Raw genomic sequence first — 16,566 nt, 5'->3', positions numbered from 1 at the left:
TTTGAAGTGGAAATGATGACCTGAATTGACCTTTACATAGCGACCGTCAATGCCATATTTTTTTTTCTTTGTCATTATCACCACTGTTCCTGCTTGTTAGCATATTTACCTTCATCTCTATGCTCACCACTTTCGGTCTTTATTGTCACTACCGTGACTTTCATCTCTGTGATCATCTCCACCATTATCATCATCATAGTCATCATGAGCAGTTCCTGTAAAACCCTGGTATTGGCATTGATCCCAGTGAACTGGGGTCATAGAGTAGAGAGTCAGGGAGAGGGGAGCCTGAATCACGGTGGGGGGAGGGTCGGGGGGGTACCGCCACTGCCGGGCCTGTAAAAGTGTCCCGTCACACTCAGACAGCCACGTGTGCTTTAGTCAGCGGAGTCATTATCGCTTGAGAAATGAGCGACTGCGTCAGCCTGTTAGGGGCTGAGCGGAGGAGACTCTGCGCTGCGTGTGGTAGGCGGAGATGCCCAGAGGGCGGATCCACGCGCTGGGTTTATGCAGTGGGGCCAGCGGTGGAGCGGGTCTCCTGCTCATGGTAGCTGAGTGATTGCTGCATGCAAGGGGTCCAGCTGCAGGCTGGAGCGTGTGTCCGGTTCATGCCATCTAAGTGATGGCTGCATGTGAGGAGCTTGGCTGCGGGCAGTCTTGCCCACAGGTGTGACGTACGTAACCCCAACCCCCTACCCTAAACCTTGCGTCAGCTGGAGTTAGAAGGGCATCACTTTTGTGGACGTGTTTGCTTTGGGCAGGGTTGCCTTGTTGTGCAGATCTTCCTCCTCTACTTGCAGCCAGAACCTGGCGGATAGCAGCCCACCCACGCTGCTCATCTGTCTGGTTTGACAGCTCTGTTCTGCTGGTGAGAGATTCTGTCATAGGGGAAGCTGTTGGGGGTAGCTGGGTGGAGACCAGACCCGGTATCAGATGTTGTGATACTGTGTCTTAGTCTCATGTGGGAGTATTTGGGCTGTCATTCAATCAAAAACAGTTGATAACCCTTTTTTCCCCAATTCATTGACTAGTCATTATATGAATAAAACCTCTCTTTGCTGTGTAGGTGAACATACTGAAAACGTCTTTTGTGGGAGGCACTATGGGAGTGGAGACTGATATGTCTGCAACACATTGCTGTCAGCAAAAATAATTGGAGGTTGTTGGACTGCTTGACGCAGCCCAGATATCAATTGCAGCAGGGAGGGCTTTTTGTTATCTTGTTCTCAAGGCTTCTTTGACTTGACGCATGAGCAGGGCTGCCTGCTTGGCTTTTTCAGCCAAATTGACTGAATTGCCGCTGATTTTGCACTGACTTGTGGGATTGAAAAGCCAGCTGGCATTTTGGCTTTTTCTGGCTTTTTTCCTATAATCACAGCAACTGAACAAAAACACGCATTTTGAGTCAACAGTACTAACAGCTCGTTTCTGAGCAGAAATAGTCTTATTTGTGTTTCCGTAGTGACTAACTCATAGTTTGAAGCCAGCTGGCAGGATATGTATATAAATAAATATACAAACAGTGTACAGTGTTTATGTATTTATTCTATATATAATATATATATATAAATATACAATTTACAAAAAAAAAATTTTGAGAGACTGGGTTTTATTTCTTGGCTTTGAGATTTTGAAATCAGGTTGGCAGAATTGTACAAAGGCAGTGGTATTGCCTGTTTTTCATGCCAGCGCTTAATTTTTCTATGTGACTAGTCTTACCCATAGGTAAATGATACGGCAAGCCAGTCATCTATGCACTGACATGGGAAAAAACTACTTGCAGAAAAGCTTGCTTGCTCATGACCCTGGATTTGGGGGATTTGGATCTACGTATTGACATATGACATTTTTTCTGTGGAGTTATTGCAAGTGAACCAACAGTGTCCCTTTTGTAAGCTATTTAAATCACACACCATCATCAGTGTCAGTTGAGGTCACTGTCTGTCTGTCCAAACAGACAGTTGAGCGGAGACCCTCCTGACATTGTTTTATAGAATGTACACCTCAGGGTCAAACCCAATCAATCGATTCCTTTCAAAGGATTAGTTACCTCTTTAACGTTTACTTGATTTATCTGACTGACTGCTCACTTCATCACTGCTCAGACCTACTCAAGTGGAGGGAAGAAAAGATGTAGGTCTTTCGATCTAGTAAAATTTTTTTTGGTCTTTAGATGATAACCTATGATGTGACTTCAGGAATGTGCTTGTTATTTTTCTCCTAAAAGTATTTATTGGTCTGTAAGCACCTGCATCTCTTCAGCCTTATGTGTACAATATGAGGTTCACTGAGTGATTGTGGTGGTGAGGTAGGATCCAGACCTAATACAAAATGCCCCTGATGCCCTTATGAGTTTAAGCCTCCTGTGAGAATGTTGCTTACCCCTCCAGCAACCATCTTCAATCTTACATATATATTGATCTGAGACCATTTCAACATGGGGTTGAGGGGGAAAGGTTGCATTAAGACTGTAAACTTTCTCTTTGTTCAATTTGTTTTGTCTGGAACAAAAACCACCGTTGCTCAAAGTTCAGGAACTCGGAGCCTTGTTAAACTGGAAACTTTCAGGACTTCAATTTCACAACAGCCCCCAGCAAGCAGCATAAAGCGAGGACTTATTTTTGGTGTGGCGTGTGGTACCTGATCCCAGCTCATTCCTGCATGCATCAGAGATTGCAAACCTGGATCAAAACTGACCTGGGAAGCGCATTCTTTCCGATTTGGCTCTCAGGAATGTCAAGAAGAGCTTGCCGTTTTTTGGTCCCCTCCCCCTTTCCCCACTCCCCCTCTTCCTCCCTCCCTCTTATCAAAATGTAAAGCTGCTAGCTCGCACTACAAAGGGATTTTTCTTATCTGCAGAAATGTTTTCCTCGTGCAGATGTGTGGAGCCCTAACGTTCAGATTTATTGTTATGATAAGCAGGCTGAATACATCAGACCAACCGAGCAGTCAGAAGACGGGCGGGCTCTGGAGCTCAGTCATCGTTGGACCCGCTGATATACCGCCAGTGAGGAGTTTGGTTCATAAACAACACTGAGAGATCGATGTGGGGAAGATCTGAAAAGATTGCATTATGCCGAAGATGACTGGCTGTATTTTCCACACTGGTGCAGGGTGGCACCTTGATTTACGACCTCTCCGAGGGGTAAACTCAAACCTACTGAGGTGGAAAAGAAAGAAGTGGATTTGAAGTAGAATTTACTGGCTTCTGCTTGCCCAGCTTAAAACAACGGCCCTCTGTCAATGTGACTCCAAATAAGGCATTTCATTTTTCTCCTAAAAGTATTTATTGGTCTGTTCTGTAAGCTCCAGGGTCTCTTCAGTTCTGTGTTTTACGTTGCAAAGTCCATTCATTGCTTTGCTCACTGAAATAAAGCGAGGAAGACTACCATGGAGCAGAGGGCAGAAACATTGATCGATATCGCCACAAAAATAAGCGCAATCTTCCACACTCAAATAACATTTCACTATCTTCTTACATCACATTTTGAATTCCAATATTTTGGAATGTGGTCTCATGGTAGAGTTCATCTTGTAGGTGGCTTTTAAAATGGCTCTTTGGTCCTGATATAAGAAGTGACCATCACGATTTTTACAGCATATCTTTTTATTACTTCCCCCCCTACTTTTTTTCCTCATGGAGCCATCTAGTAAATCGAAAGTTTGGTTCCGTCTAAATATTTGACAGAGCCATTACTTATTTTTCAGAAGGAAGTTTACCTCTTTGCCCTGGAGGACAATAGATTCTCTTACACCATGAGCAATACAAGACATCTTAAAAATCCACCTCAAAGAGCATATTACATGGTACTACTTAGATTCCATATAAAACGGTTTCATAAAAACCACTAAGTGTTTTGGGATCTGCTGAATATCAAGTGGCAATTTTGAATGGTGTGTTGCGTACGGTTTGGACCTGTGGAGCCAGGGTATCGGGCAGAGGGGGGAGTAAGTCGACAGTCCGCATATTGGAGTGGGGCCGCACAGGTGCAGCGCAGGGTTCCAAACGAACATAGCGAAAAGCTTTTCATCTCGAGGAGGTCAGCCAACAACCGGCGTCACCACAGCCCTGAAAATTAAATTCGTTGCCGTGGTCTCTCTGAGGCCACAGCGAGCAAATCCTGTTTCCGAAGCACGGGTCCTGCGCGGTCCCCCTGGAAACCTGACAGAGGTGGTTGGGTTGGGAGGTGGCGTGGGGGCGGGTGGGTGGGGGGTTAGCTGTTGATGCTCAGGCTGCATACATAATGTGCCACTTCTCAACCGCTTTGATATTCATGCGGTTGTTTGTAATTACCAGCGCAAATGATTCCGTTACACTTTCATCCGACCCGTCATGCATAAACAAGCGGGCAGCGTTGAAGACGGAGGGAGGTATTGCAAGTGCCATTGCCATTCTTATCACAAGAGCCGCAGGCAGCCCCTCTCGTGTCCCCCTGGGGGGCAAGCGTAGTGCCAGGGTTCGCCTCATTTTCAGAATGAGTAGCTTAAGCGGATGGGGCCTTGCAGGTGTGCTCACCCGTGTATATTTGTTGGCGTCGTCGGTTAAGTTTTCGGCGCACGGTTTCACATCAACGCGGGGGCGCTCACGGTTGTTCGGCCCAAATTCACCGAATGATTTATTGCCTCTTCAGGGAACGATTTATCCCCCATTTTCTTGATGTGGAATTTATTTTGTTCTGCTCTTAAGTATGATGAGAGTGCAGAGCACTTTTGCTTTTCAGGAAATGAGTACATAAAATGCTAATTTCAAAACCGTAGCAGGAACAGTGACTCAGAGCGTGGCGTTTGGGGCCTGGCTTGGGTTGTTGCTCATGGGGGAGAGCTCTCTGGGCTGTTTGTTTTATGTGGTAAACTCACAGGCTTCTGTTCTGCCAAAGGACACAACCTGTGATATTATTTTACATTTACATTTTACATTAATTCGTTTGACAGATGCTCCCCTTTCCCCACCCACAAGCTGTGGACTCTGAGGATTTAGGCCAAGCTATTGTTGTGGGGATCTTGTTCAGGGTTTGAGTCGCAGTGCCTTGGGGGTGCCACAGTTTGGGTAGGGAGAGGTCTGATTTTTTTTTTTTTTGAGTTCACGTCTGATGGAATCTGAAGAATTCTCCTCCTCCCAATAAAATCTGTCATCTGTCTGTCAGACTTCCTGCTCCTAGGGTCCCCTGTTGAGCATTTAATCTCCCAGCAGCTCTTTGACCTCTCTGTTTTATGGCTGCTATTGAAATCTTGCTGAAAGATTTGAGAGCAGCTCCTTCAGGGCATTACAGATAAACATTTGCTCTTGAAATACGTGGTTTTTGGCATCGCGGTCGGCACTTGTGGAAGTTTTTTACTGGTTGACCAACATTGACAAATGCCCATCATAACATCTGCATGCGGCCGGAGAGAATGGCTCATGAGTGGATTTCCTTTCCGTGCGGTGATATTAATAACGTGATGAACTGCGCAAATGATTCTCTGCCCTTGGGCTGCGCTTATTGACAATTTATGGGGAGCGTCCACATTTTGCCAGCGTAGCTGCACTGGTAACGATGCGGTCCGGTTTGCCGTCATTACAAAACGGTTTTCCTGGGCCGGGGGAAAGAAAAAAAGAAGCCACAGATGTCCATTTAGAGCACAACCAATCAGGATCAGTAGAACGCTGGCTTCGTAGACACTTTGTCATCATAGGTTCTTAGCTCTTACGCTCTGTTACAGCAGCTCCCACGTAGTGTGCAGCTTGGGCAACCCAGTGCAGTGTGTGAGACAACTCAGCATCCAAATAAGATCAACAGACCTGGTGGGCTGAACAAGACAAAACTTTATTTTGGGTAAGGCAAGGTACTTAACCCATATATATAACAAATTAGATTTGACTGTGTAGATTTGACTTTAGTGCTGTGGGAGACAGCAGACGACATAAGCAGTTCACTTGTAGCACTGTCTACTGTTTCCTTTAAACTGTGAAAGTTTAAGGGAAAACACAATTTTATAGCTACAGACTAAATAAGAGGTAAGATTAGTGTGCATTTGCCATTCCAGGGCTCCAGATTTTTTTTCCCCTAAAATGTGCAGACAAAAAAAAAAGGGAATATCAGTGTGTTTTTCGAAAGACTCCAGTCCTTCCATGTTAGGTCACATTGCAACGTGTTGTACTCTGTTGACCCTATAACAGTGCAAGCACAAACTCCTCATTCTTAAGATGAGTGGCCGCTGGTTAGAATAACAGGCATGGATGTATCACATGTCCCCGGGAATTTCAGGACACCAGTTTCTGTTAGCGTCGAGCGTGAAGTGAATTCACAAGATTCTTCATCCTTAACTACTCATTGACAGTCATATGGCTACATCGAAATGACCCTTAACAAGACAGCAGGGGTCATGGGATTGTTTGTGCTTGCTCCTTCTTCTTGCCTTTATTTAGGTCATTTTTTTTCCAGTTTTTACTGCACATATATAAGTGCTTAGTTGATTTTTTTATTACTGTTGATCACTGATGATTCCTAAAACAAAATTACATTATTAAAAATATGTCAGTACGAAATAAGAATGCTAACCTTGAAAGAACAAATCCTTAATTTAATATGTTTTGAAAGGAAGACAAGACCAGAAGAAGATTATTGGAAAAACCCGTGTTAGTTCTTTTTATTCTGTTGCCTGACAAAATGTGAGAGAATTGTAAGAAAGGTGCTATTGAGCATGCTCTTTTTTTTGATCTCATGTTGAGAGATGGTTATTATTTTTTATATGACCTCTATAAATAACCTCTCTAATCTTTCACCATCTCAAAATTGTTTTTGAGATCCATTATACCGAGCATTGACTCGGAAATGGGTGCTCTCAGCCTGAAGAGGAAAGGGTGAGGAGCTTTTCCATGACAGAGTGTGTCATTATAGTGTAAAAGCGCCCTGTATTCATTTGCAGTACATCTTGACTGCCTTTTCAAACCAGCTCAAGGCTCTGCCAGGAGAAGGGCGTATGATATTGAAAGATGTCGTTATCCTCTGCCGTGGTACGTACACTGTGAGGACGACTTTGCTGCACATCTTCCACGTGGAGTGAAGTCCATTCTCCATTGTGCAAGTTCGGTTTGAACACGGAAAACCAGACCCGGGTGTCGACTGCCTCTCTGTCTCCGACTGCTTTCTGCTGAGAGTTGGTCCAACTAAGAATTCTACCTATGGTTAGAGAAATGACCTGGCCGCTAGCAGTCGAGTGCACTCTCTAATAATCTTAAATACGAGACTCGGCCAGCCTGCTCTTGACTAATAAACCCTGTTGCAGGGCTTTATCCTGAAGCCGCAGGACTCCTGTGTTAGAGTGACTCTACTAGAAAACCCTGAATTGAAATCATTAATTTACCCGAAGTGAAGCTCGTTAGCGTCTCCACAGGTCTTTGGTGAATAATTAGTGAGGAATACCTGTACCGCGGCACTGATACAGCAGGAGAATAATATCTGATCATTTGGCTGGCTTCTCTCTTTTTCTGTCTGTCTTTCTCTCGCTTGCTCTCTCTCTCTCTCTGCCAGTGAAGGTAAACGTCACGAAGGACTGCATCAGCTGTCAGTGTGTACATGGGGCCAGAACATTAAACCCTTGGAATAGGGCTTGAAAGAGCGCAGGAAGATAATTCACCTTTCACAGTCCATTAATTTGGAAAACGAGAGGTTCAGTGGGTCCAAATTTTGCCCCTCTCCTCCAGCGAAAATGAACTATGACTATTTATAGAACTGTATTTAAATAATAAAGCCTTAAAAAAGGCATCCAGTAAAAGATTAGTAGAAGAGGGAAACATGATGGCTGCATGTGGGTGGATTTTCCCAAAAGGGGTAATGGGCTCTTATCTCAATAGCATAGCTGACAGACTGGTTGGTGTTGACATTGATGCTGTTGCCTCACAGAGTAATCCTAGGGTCCTACAGGTCTGGTAATTGCTGGATTTTTGACAGGAGTGGGAATGAGCACCTAGAAGTTTGTATGCGGTAGCATCTCGGAAACTTAGATACATGACAGTGCTTCAATAGATGCTTTGTATGATTGAAAGAATATTGTTTCAAGGTCTACTTTTGCCTTCAGAATAGCCTGTCATCAGATAATGCTCACGTCCAGTACTTAACATTTTCAGAAAGCACTAGCTGAAGGCAAATATTAGCATTATAAATTCAAACATCACAAAATGTGTGAGGAATCAGTATGGAAGCTCCAATGTTTAATGTAATCATAGGATCCATGGTTTGCATTGATTGATTTATTCAATCCGTGCCATCAACAGCAAAAAGCAAGAAGGCATGCCTTTTTTTGTTTAGACATACTCACATCTTCCATTTCCAGCTTTGTTCAGTTAGGATTTATGTCATTTAAGAGCGGAGAAAAGCATGGCACAGTATTCCACAACAATAGGGAAAATTTGCTGCAAAAACTTAATTTGAGGCGACGGCCTAATAAAATAAAATGAAACACGATCTTAGAATTAAATATAAATTAAGTAACACATAAATGGTGAAAACTCTTCCTACTGTTCATTCTGCGCTCAGGATTTGTAACGGTATATTTAAATATTACACACATACAGGTGCATGTTCTTATATTTGTGTGTGTGTATCTATAGACTTTACAAAACCTTTGTTATCTGTAGACCAAAGTAGAGTGACTAGAGCCTGAGCGAAAACCAGGATGTTTTCAATTGTGGCACTTGGTACATTTAATTTCCTCATTTTGTTCTCCTAGCCACAGGCGTGTATTATTTGTATTTGCGGAACGTTGTTTGAACAGAGCGTGCACCTTGGCGTTCTCTGGCGGGATGGCCGCAGGAGCCATTGTTGGGCAGAAAGTGGAGTTTCCTGCGTCTGGGAGCGGATCTGCCAGGCCTTTGACCCTGAGCGCGGCTTCGTGCTCACTGGGTGGGGTTCTGCTTCCTGCAGGAAGTCTTCGGGAAGGAGGACTGCCGTTCCCTTCCAACTGTTTACTTCCAACAGAAATGCCGTCTGTCCGAGTTGCGGGTTAAATACCACCCAAAACCTACGTTTTTTTGTAGCTTATTTAGGTAAGTCTCCTGAGTTTTAAAGCAGTAATTAGAGTTTTGTGCTTATTTTGGAATTGTGTTGTTTTGTGCTTATTTCGAGATTATGTTAGGATGTTGACTGTGTGTCTATACATGGCACCTCTACACCCACAGGAAAATATGTTTACACAGAAGAATGTAGTATGTCTGCCACAGACCTATCTACCTTTGCCTACCAATCTGCCTTTTGTATTTGGTCTTGATTATGGAAACTTGGGTGTGTTTTGTGCCCACTCAAGGCTTGAAGGACATCTGTTATGATCTCTTCTGTTTGGAGCTGGTTCAAACCAGATGTACTGCTGTGTACTGTTGAGAGAGCTATAGTTCTTGCCGTCTTTGTTTGTGTGAGAGCTCCATTGTGGAGGCCAAGGTGTGGTGGTACAACAGTGTAGATGTACCTATTATGCTGGAAATAAGCCTTATGTAAATGGTAAAGTGTGCATGCAGTGACTTGTATAAGTGGTGTCTTTTACTTGTTTTGTGGGATGGTGTATTGTGAAAGTCGCTATGCTTTAATATCACGCTGCGTTGTGATGCTGTGAAGTACGTCGTCATTGCCAGCTGTGTTCAGAGGTTCGGTAGCCCCTGTTCTGGGCAGGATTCTGGAGTACCTGATGTGAATGCTCAGACCGGACCACGCATCTCGTGTCAGCAGGTGGTCCCGTTCGCCGGTGCTTGCCTTCCCCCCCGTCCCGTCCCTGCCGGGGCCTTCCCGCCATCCCCAGCCTGCGCTTTTCCTCCGGGCCCGCGCCCCCCCCATGAGCTCCGATCCTGCATTCCTGCGCCTGCTGCAGGGGTCAGGTTACCGTGTTTGTGTTGTCGTCTCTGTGCGCGTGGGGGGGGGGGGGGGGAGGGGGTACGTCCCAATGCAGGCCAAACTCTCCAGGCAGAGCCAGGCCCCTGCAGGCAGCCGAGCGCTCTGTGGAGACCGTCCCACTCCGCGACCGGCCTCCTCCGACCCCACAGGAAGGAAAAGGGCGATGGGGGTGGGGAGGAGAACAAAAAAACAGAAGCCGCCACGCGGCTAGCCTCAAAACCGTCTGGCAAATAGAAGAAACGGCAGTCGGACGCTCTAACTCGCAGTGAAGAGGGAGCGAGAGGTCTATCCGGTTGTTTGGTCTTGCGCCGGGTGAATACAGACTTTTTACTCTGGGCCGGTCTGTTTTCCTGTGACCGTACTCCAGTCAAGGACAAGTGCCTGGCATCGGAACAAAGGGGACATTGCTTGGCAGGGTGGTGGTGTGGGGTTGGGGGAGGGTGGGGGGGGGTTCGGTCCAGGAGACGAGAGACAGGGGCTCTTCCACAGGGGCCTGAGTGTGTTCTGCTGAAAGGTGAGTCTGTTCCTGCTTGGGGCAGTCATGTGGGTAACCCGGAGACACAAAGCTGAGAGAAATATGCTGTGGGAGGGATGTACGCTGCGGAGGGGGGGGGGGGTGGGGGGTGGGGGGGGAGGGGGGGGGATCCGGACACATTTTTCCTGACATTCCATTTGATTTTACGAGCACCACCAACTTGCTTGTGTAAGCATGTATATTAGTGCTCCTTTGTGTCACAGCGCTTAATTGCTTTAAAGGGATGTGTACTGGCTTTCTTGTCTCTCTCTCTCTCTCTCTCTCTCTCTCTCTCTCGCTCTCTCTCTCACACTTCCTTTGAGTTTGTGTTGATATAGGTTAGTTTGCATAGTTTTGCTCTGTTTTCAGGCTTCTTTAATGTTTTTAATAATGCTTAGTACAACGTAGTTTTTAAGTTACCCTTCTTTGTCTTTCACAGACTAAAAACTATTGCAAAAAGTCCTACAAGAACATGAGTTCATAAGAGTGTTCATGAATTAATTGTGTTCCACTGAGGGGGTGCATTCAAGCTACAGTGCCCTTAAGTCTGAGTTAATTCTGACTTAAAGCAAGTATTTAAGCAGTGCACAGTAATTTGCAGTCATTTCAGTGACCGCTGAACTTAAAATGACGTGCGAGTCTCAAAAAATAGTAACACATGAAGCCGTTGCTTAGAGTTAAGGAGAAGCCCATTAAATTGAATGTCCCCCGAAGCCCAGTAGAAGTATAAATGATAAAAGGAAGAAAAGGCTGGAGAAGTCCAGGCAAAAGCGGAGGCGTTTGGCATTCTCGTTTTTAGTCTGTTTTAAAAATAGTGAACTTGTTTGCATAATTAGTCATGTAAGCGCAGGCTCCATCCCACAAGGTCAGGGGAGCTGTCTGTAGGGCTGTAGTGTGGGTAAAGCCCCACTTCTCTCTTACTGCTGTGTCAAGGTACGTCATTGCTTTCTTTCCAGTGGCGTTAGCACTGGGGCCCTGAATCCGTCCTCATTGTCGATACGGCCTCCACACTGGGTTAATGGTACGGAAAGAGAAGTGCTGGCCTCTGCGTATTTCGAACGGCGTCAGCACCACGTCCCCCCGCCCCAGCAGAGGTGTCCGTGGCCAAAGCCGCGCCTCCCTCCCTCGCTGGGCCACACACAGGCCAGGTGTCAGTCATCTGTAGAACGCTGGGAGGAATTACTCTATGAGTAAGGGGAGGGGTCAGGGTGTGAGAACGACTAAGCACGATATATGGGGGGGGGCAGAGTCTTTCCAAGAAGCTTTTAACATAATTATGATTCCGCCGGGAGATGACGGTGACGTATGGCTGAAGCACGCCAAGAGGGGCACGCCCCATCGGTTAGGCCACCGCACACCGAGGGAGCGCATTTCATTAAAGCGAAGGAGCGCGTATTGACGGGTCTCCTCCTTCGCCGCGGGGCGTCGTGAAACCCTTTTTTTTAACGTCGCGGCCGCTGTATGAGTGACGCAGCGTTTAACCTTTCGGCGGCAGCGTGAGAGCAGGCCGTTCCCTGGCCCCATTTTCCATCTGAAGAAAGGGCCCTGCGCTCACAGACAAACGGCAGAGCTTGTGACTCAGTGTTTGCAGGCAGAGAGCTGTGAAAAGTGGCCTGGAAAAAAAAAAAAAACAGTTTTAATGTGCTGGAAGAAGGGCAGGAACGCTGCTGCCTCAAAAACAATTTATCAGACAAGGAGGAGCAGTGTTGCCTCTAATGCATTCAATTAGCCTGGTATTGAATGGTTCCCATGTGACGCATTCATCTCTGACAGTCTTTTGGCCATAGCAGAATTAGATAAATGAGTCGTGTCATTCTACCTGGAGCAGTAAACTATTTTTAGTGCCTGTGAGGTTGAAACAATTGCATCCCACTTTCTTGAATCTTTCTTTAGAAGGAACTGAAGGCATAAATAATTGGTCAGTTTATTTAGCGTGTGTGTATGTGTGTAATATATAAAATAACTGTGCTTTTGTTTGTTTTTGCTTCAGCAGCAGCTGTGTTGAGCACTTGTTAGGGCGCTGGAAGTTATCCCTGGTGATTTGGTGCTGTTGTAGCCTGGAGCAAGGCACCATACCTCAGGTGCCGCGTTTAAAATCTGTCTGCGTTTCAGTTATAGAATGTCCACGCTTTAACTGCGAGTGTCCCTGGGTTAGGGAGCCGATGAGCACATAATGCCATCAGCAGAGATCGTTTTTATGGGCTGGTGAGGCCACTTCCAGCTGGCAGTGGAAAACAGAGTTTGCTGGTCTTTAAAACCGCGCCTTTGGCCGCCTGAACATTATCTGCCATAGAAGCGAATTAGTGATGATGTTTGCGGAGCGATTTATGGCCTGATGCACATCTGTTGTTATCTTTCAGGGGTCAGTGTGGCCTTTTTTTGGCCAAGTATAACATTATATTACACTCCAGTTAGGATCCAGTCTTGGTCAGCATTACATTATTTATACTATAACAAAAACCCTTTTCCGAGGGGACTGAAATGGCCTCCATTTTCAACCTCCATTTATTCAGCTGGATATTTACTAGGCAATTTGTGTCAAGCACCTCACACAAGGGTACAATAGCGGAGGGCTAAGCCGAACCACTCTACCACACTGCCGTTCAGGCATGATGTTTCTATTCAGAAAATCAATCCAAGTCTTCAGAAACAGGAAACGTGAGGAATGAGAGTGTTTTTGAGCAGTGTGCAGAATCATCTGGGCTGTGTTTCTCGTTTTTTTTTCCGTGCTGATGGCTTTATTCAAACAGTGCCAGAGAGAGCCAGCGCTTGCAGTTGCATTTCTAGGCCAGGACTGCTCTGTTTGCTCCAAGCATATCCCATGATGCAGTCTGTTTGGGCACACTCCTCTGCCCTTCCCCTACAACACGGGATATGAATTTGTAATAATAACAGTTGCCTTCAGCATGCATTTTTAGTTTCCTAAAACATAAGACGCTGTCAGAGAGCAGTCAGATGATATTATTTCCACCTTTACTCCCCTTACCCCCCCCCCCCCCCCCCCCCCCCCCCCCCCCCCCCCCCAAAAAAAGAAACGCATCTATTGTTAGCCTCGAAGGGTTTCACCCATCCTCTCTGGGTGATGCAATCTGTCGCTCCTTCATGTGAAGCGGAAGGTCCCCAGAAGGCCAGACAGAAACTGCGATGGAGGAGGCTGAGGGTCACTCTTCCAAAAACAGACCCTCCCGCAATTCCCGCAAGCCCGCGAAACATCTGTAAAAATACGTCCCGGCCCCCGCCCCCAAACAGATAATGGAAGTGCATTACAGGCCTGTAATATCATTCTCCCAGAGAGAGAAGCAATCCCGGGAGAGAATGCATCAGGCAGGCAGGAGATTTATTTGCTGAAGGGAGTAGGGGGGCTTGTGTCAGAGCGTGCCCCGTGCCCCGAGCCCACCAGCCTTCTCAGGGTGGTTTATGTTCCTTAGCAGACATCACAAAGCTGGTTGTGGAGGAGATTTAAGGGGTCCCGTGGAAACAAAAAAAAACAGGCCTCTGAAGCTCACTGTCTCCTCCTCTCTCTGCTGGCAGTCACTGCAGGCCACGTCCCGCTGAATGCAGCTGGCTAATGAACTCAGGACATCACTTTCAGATACTTATTGACTGCTGTCTGGCATAGCGCAGGGGTTGGATTAAAGGAGGGGAAGGAAAAACTGCATTCACTGCATTCGGTTTCAAAGTTCTGAATGTGGACGGCTGTATTTTTTTACATTCATTTTCAGGTTAATAATAAGAGAAGCATCTCTGCAAATGTGTTTCTTCACTGCCTCATTTAAGTAAGATCTGAGATGCATCTCTAATGAAAGGGCCACCACAGGGCTCTCATTATTACACTACAAAGATGGTATTAATCAAGGCCCTGTGGGAAAAGGTTAATGGTCAGACCTGTGGTAGAACCTTAAGCACCTCTCTTCTCTACTCTGCTGTGGAGTGGTATGAAAGCTTGCCATTTTTAATGAAAGCATATTAATTGTTTGCTTATATACTTATGTGAGCACAGAAATGTAGTCGTATATGTTCACATTTTATGTTTGATGTGTTGGATGTTACGGATTCATGTTTAATATAATTGTGACGTAATAGGTAAGGCGAGTCTTTATTACAATGACTGAAGTGGAATGGATGGTTAACCCATTCATGAAAACCAAATGAAATGCACACGCAGATAAGTATGAATATTCTACAAAGCAAAATGAAATATTTGCTTATGCAGTTGGAGGCCTTTGCATGCTTAATTAAATTGAGATGCAGCACAGGTATTCTGTCACAGACCTGAGGCTGGCATTGATGTAACTGTTCAGAGTGCCCAATTTGCGGCTTATAGGATCGCGTGGCTCGGGGGAAAATCTCATCTCGTGTTGTCATTTCACATGACCAGTAGATGCAGGGACTCTAAATGAAGACCTAATGGAGGGAGGGGAAAATGGCCTATCCCTGTCAGGGCTTATCCGTGATGCACCCATTGGCCATGCTAATGAGGTCAGAGGTCACGCGTGTGAATGCTACCGCTAATTGACACTGTCTGGGCTGTGCAGGCCGTTCCCCCACGGCCTACCCCCCCCCCGCCCGCCCGCCATTAGCGTGTGCTTGTCAGTTTGCTTCTGTTGTTTTCCGCCCTGTCCTAGCTCGTTGTCCTCCAGAAAACAATTTCCATATTTTTTTCAGCTGGTGCCGCCGAAGCCCACAACGGCAAACTCGTTATTTTTCATTTGTTGGGCTCTCTTTGCAGTTTACTACCTGTGAAATGAAACTGTCACTTCCATGCCGCGGTCGTCGCGATTATGCACATTTCAAGTTGGGAACAAATTTTCATCTTTTTTTTTTCCTCCTCTTTGATGTCTCTTTCTTATTTTCTTTTTTTTTTTTGAACAGGGGCAAGAAAAAATAAAAGAATAAATAGGTTGAAAATCCCAGTGGACTTTGTCACGGCCCACAACGTAGACCGGTTCGTTAATGCTGGCGGTCATAAGAACAACAGTCTTACATTTTTCATCATTCAGAGTTGAATTTATTGTTGAGTACGCTACTGTGTTTTTTAATGCCAAGTGGTTCCCAGGGCTAAAAGCGGGATGGAGCTAGGAAAACCTTCGATCAGCATTAATTATTTTACATCATGGCCAATGCGAAAAATCCTCTCAGAGAACGTCTATAATAAGACGTTCCCTTAATAAATAATTCAGATTGGGATATCATTAATATCTGCAGGGGTAGGCTGAAGTTACACGATGGGCTAAGTTAAGAGCCCTCTGGTTGGAGGGTTGGGTATTTTTGGACGTTGGCCCCACCCACCCCACCCCCCCCCAAGAAAATTAGCTGGCTTCTACACGAGGGCTGCCTTGTGTTTGCCCAAAGAGGAAGTGAGCCTCTATTCATGATTTCCTCACGGTTTAGCCAGGGCCCTTCGTCATGTGACTCCACTTTGTCTCTGGCTGGGAGCTCCAGCCGCATTTCAGCTCTTGACGTTCCTGCTGCAGACGCTGAAACTCTTATTTTGTTTCCACCGCTTGTTTTTTTTTTTTTCCCCCCTACACAAGACTATGCAGCTAATGAAGGAGAGAGGAATGCGGTGAGTCCTTTAAAGACCCCTTGGCTTTGTGTTGAGCGGAATATCCTGAGCAGTGAGCTGTATAGACAGCCAGTGCAACACACTGAGAGGCAAAAGTTTGGTGCTGGAAGGTTGCGCTCAATGTCATTGACCCTTTATGTTTCATCAGTCATTTTTCACGGTGTTCATCCTTTTGTACTTTTCCTTGATGATTTGATAACGTTAAATTGAAGCGCAAACTTCATATTGTTTGTGTTGCCCTCGTAATTTGTGGGTAATGATTGCAGCTGTATTTGCTGATCAGATTTTGAATGCCGATATGTAGTGTATGGAGGGTTGGCCTGGTCTGCTTAACTGTATGAGTCAGATGCACTCCACCTTGTCCAGCTTGTTCCCAGTGGCAGGTAGGAACTTGATTTAAGCCCGCATCCGAAGGATAACAGCGCAGTAAGTCCCAGATCTGTATGACAGAGATGGCTGAAAGGCATCCAAGCGAGAGATCTCGACTGCACGCCCCAGCGGGAAGCTTTCGGTGCACCACATGTTGAGTCTCTCTGGCTGGGTTTCCCCCTCCCAGAGCGCGGCCAGCGTGGCTGTCCTCAGTGCACGTGTGTGTGTGTGTGTGTGTGTGTGTGTGTGTGTGTGTG

The 16,566-nt window shown here is 45.9% G+C and overlaps 1 protein-coding gene across 3 annotated transcripts in view; it reads left to right on the top strand.

The window, feature by feature from the left end:
* mcc (MCC regulator of WNT signaling pathway) overlaps window positions 1–16,566 on the top strand; it is a 77,053-nt gene that overhangs the window by 22,478 nt on the left and 38,009 nt on the right. The gene's annotated exons all lie outside the window — the stretch shown is intronic.

This window comes from Megalops cyprinoides, chromosome 5, assembly GCF_013368585.1.
Source record: "Megalops cyprinoides isolate fMegCyp1 chromosome 5, fMegCyp1.pri, whole genome shotgun sequence".
Taxonomy (NCBI): domain Eukaryota; kingdom Metazoa; phylum Chordata; class Actinopteri; order Elopiformes; family Megalopidae; genus Megalops; species Megalops cyprinoides.
Note: the sequence above shows the minus strand (reverse complement) of the source record. Positions and strands in the feature narration are given on the sequence as shown.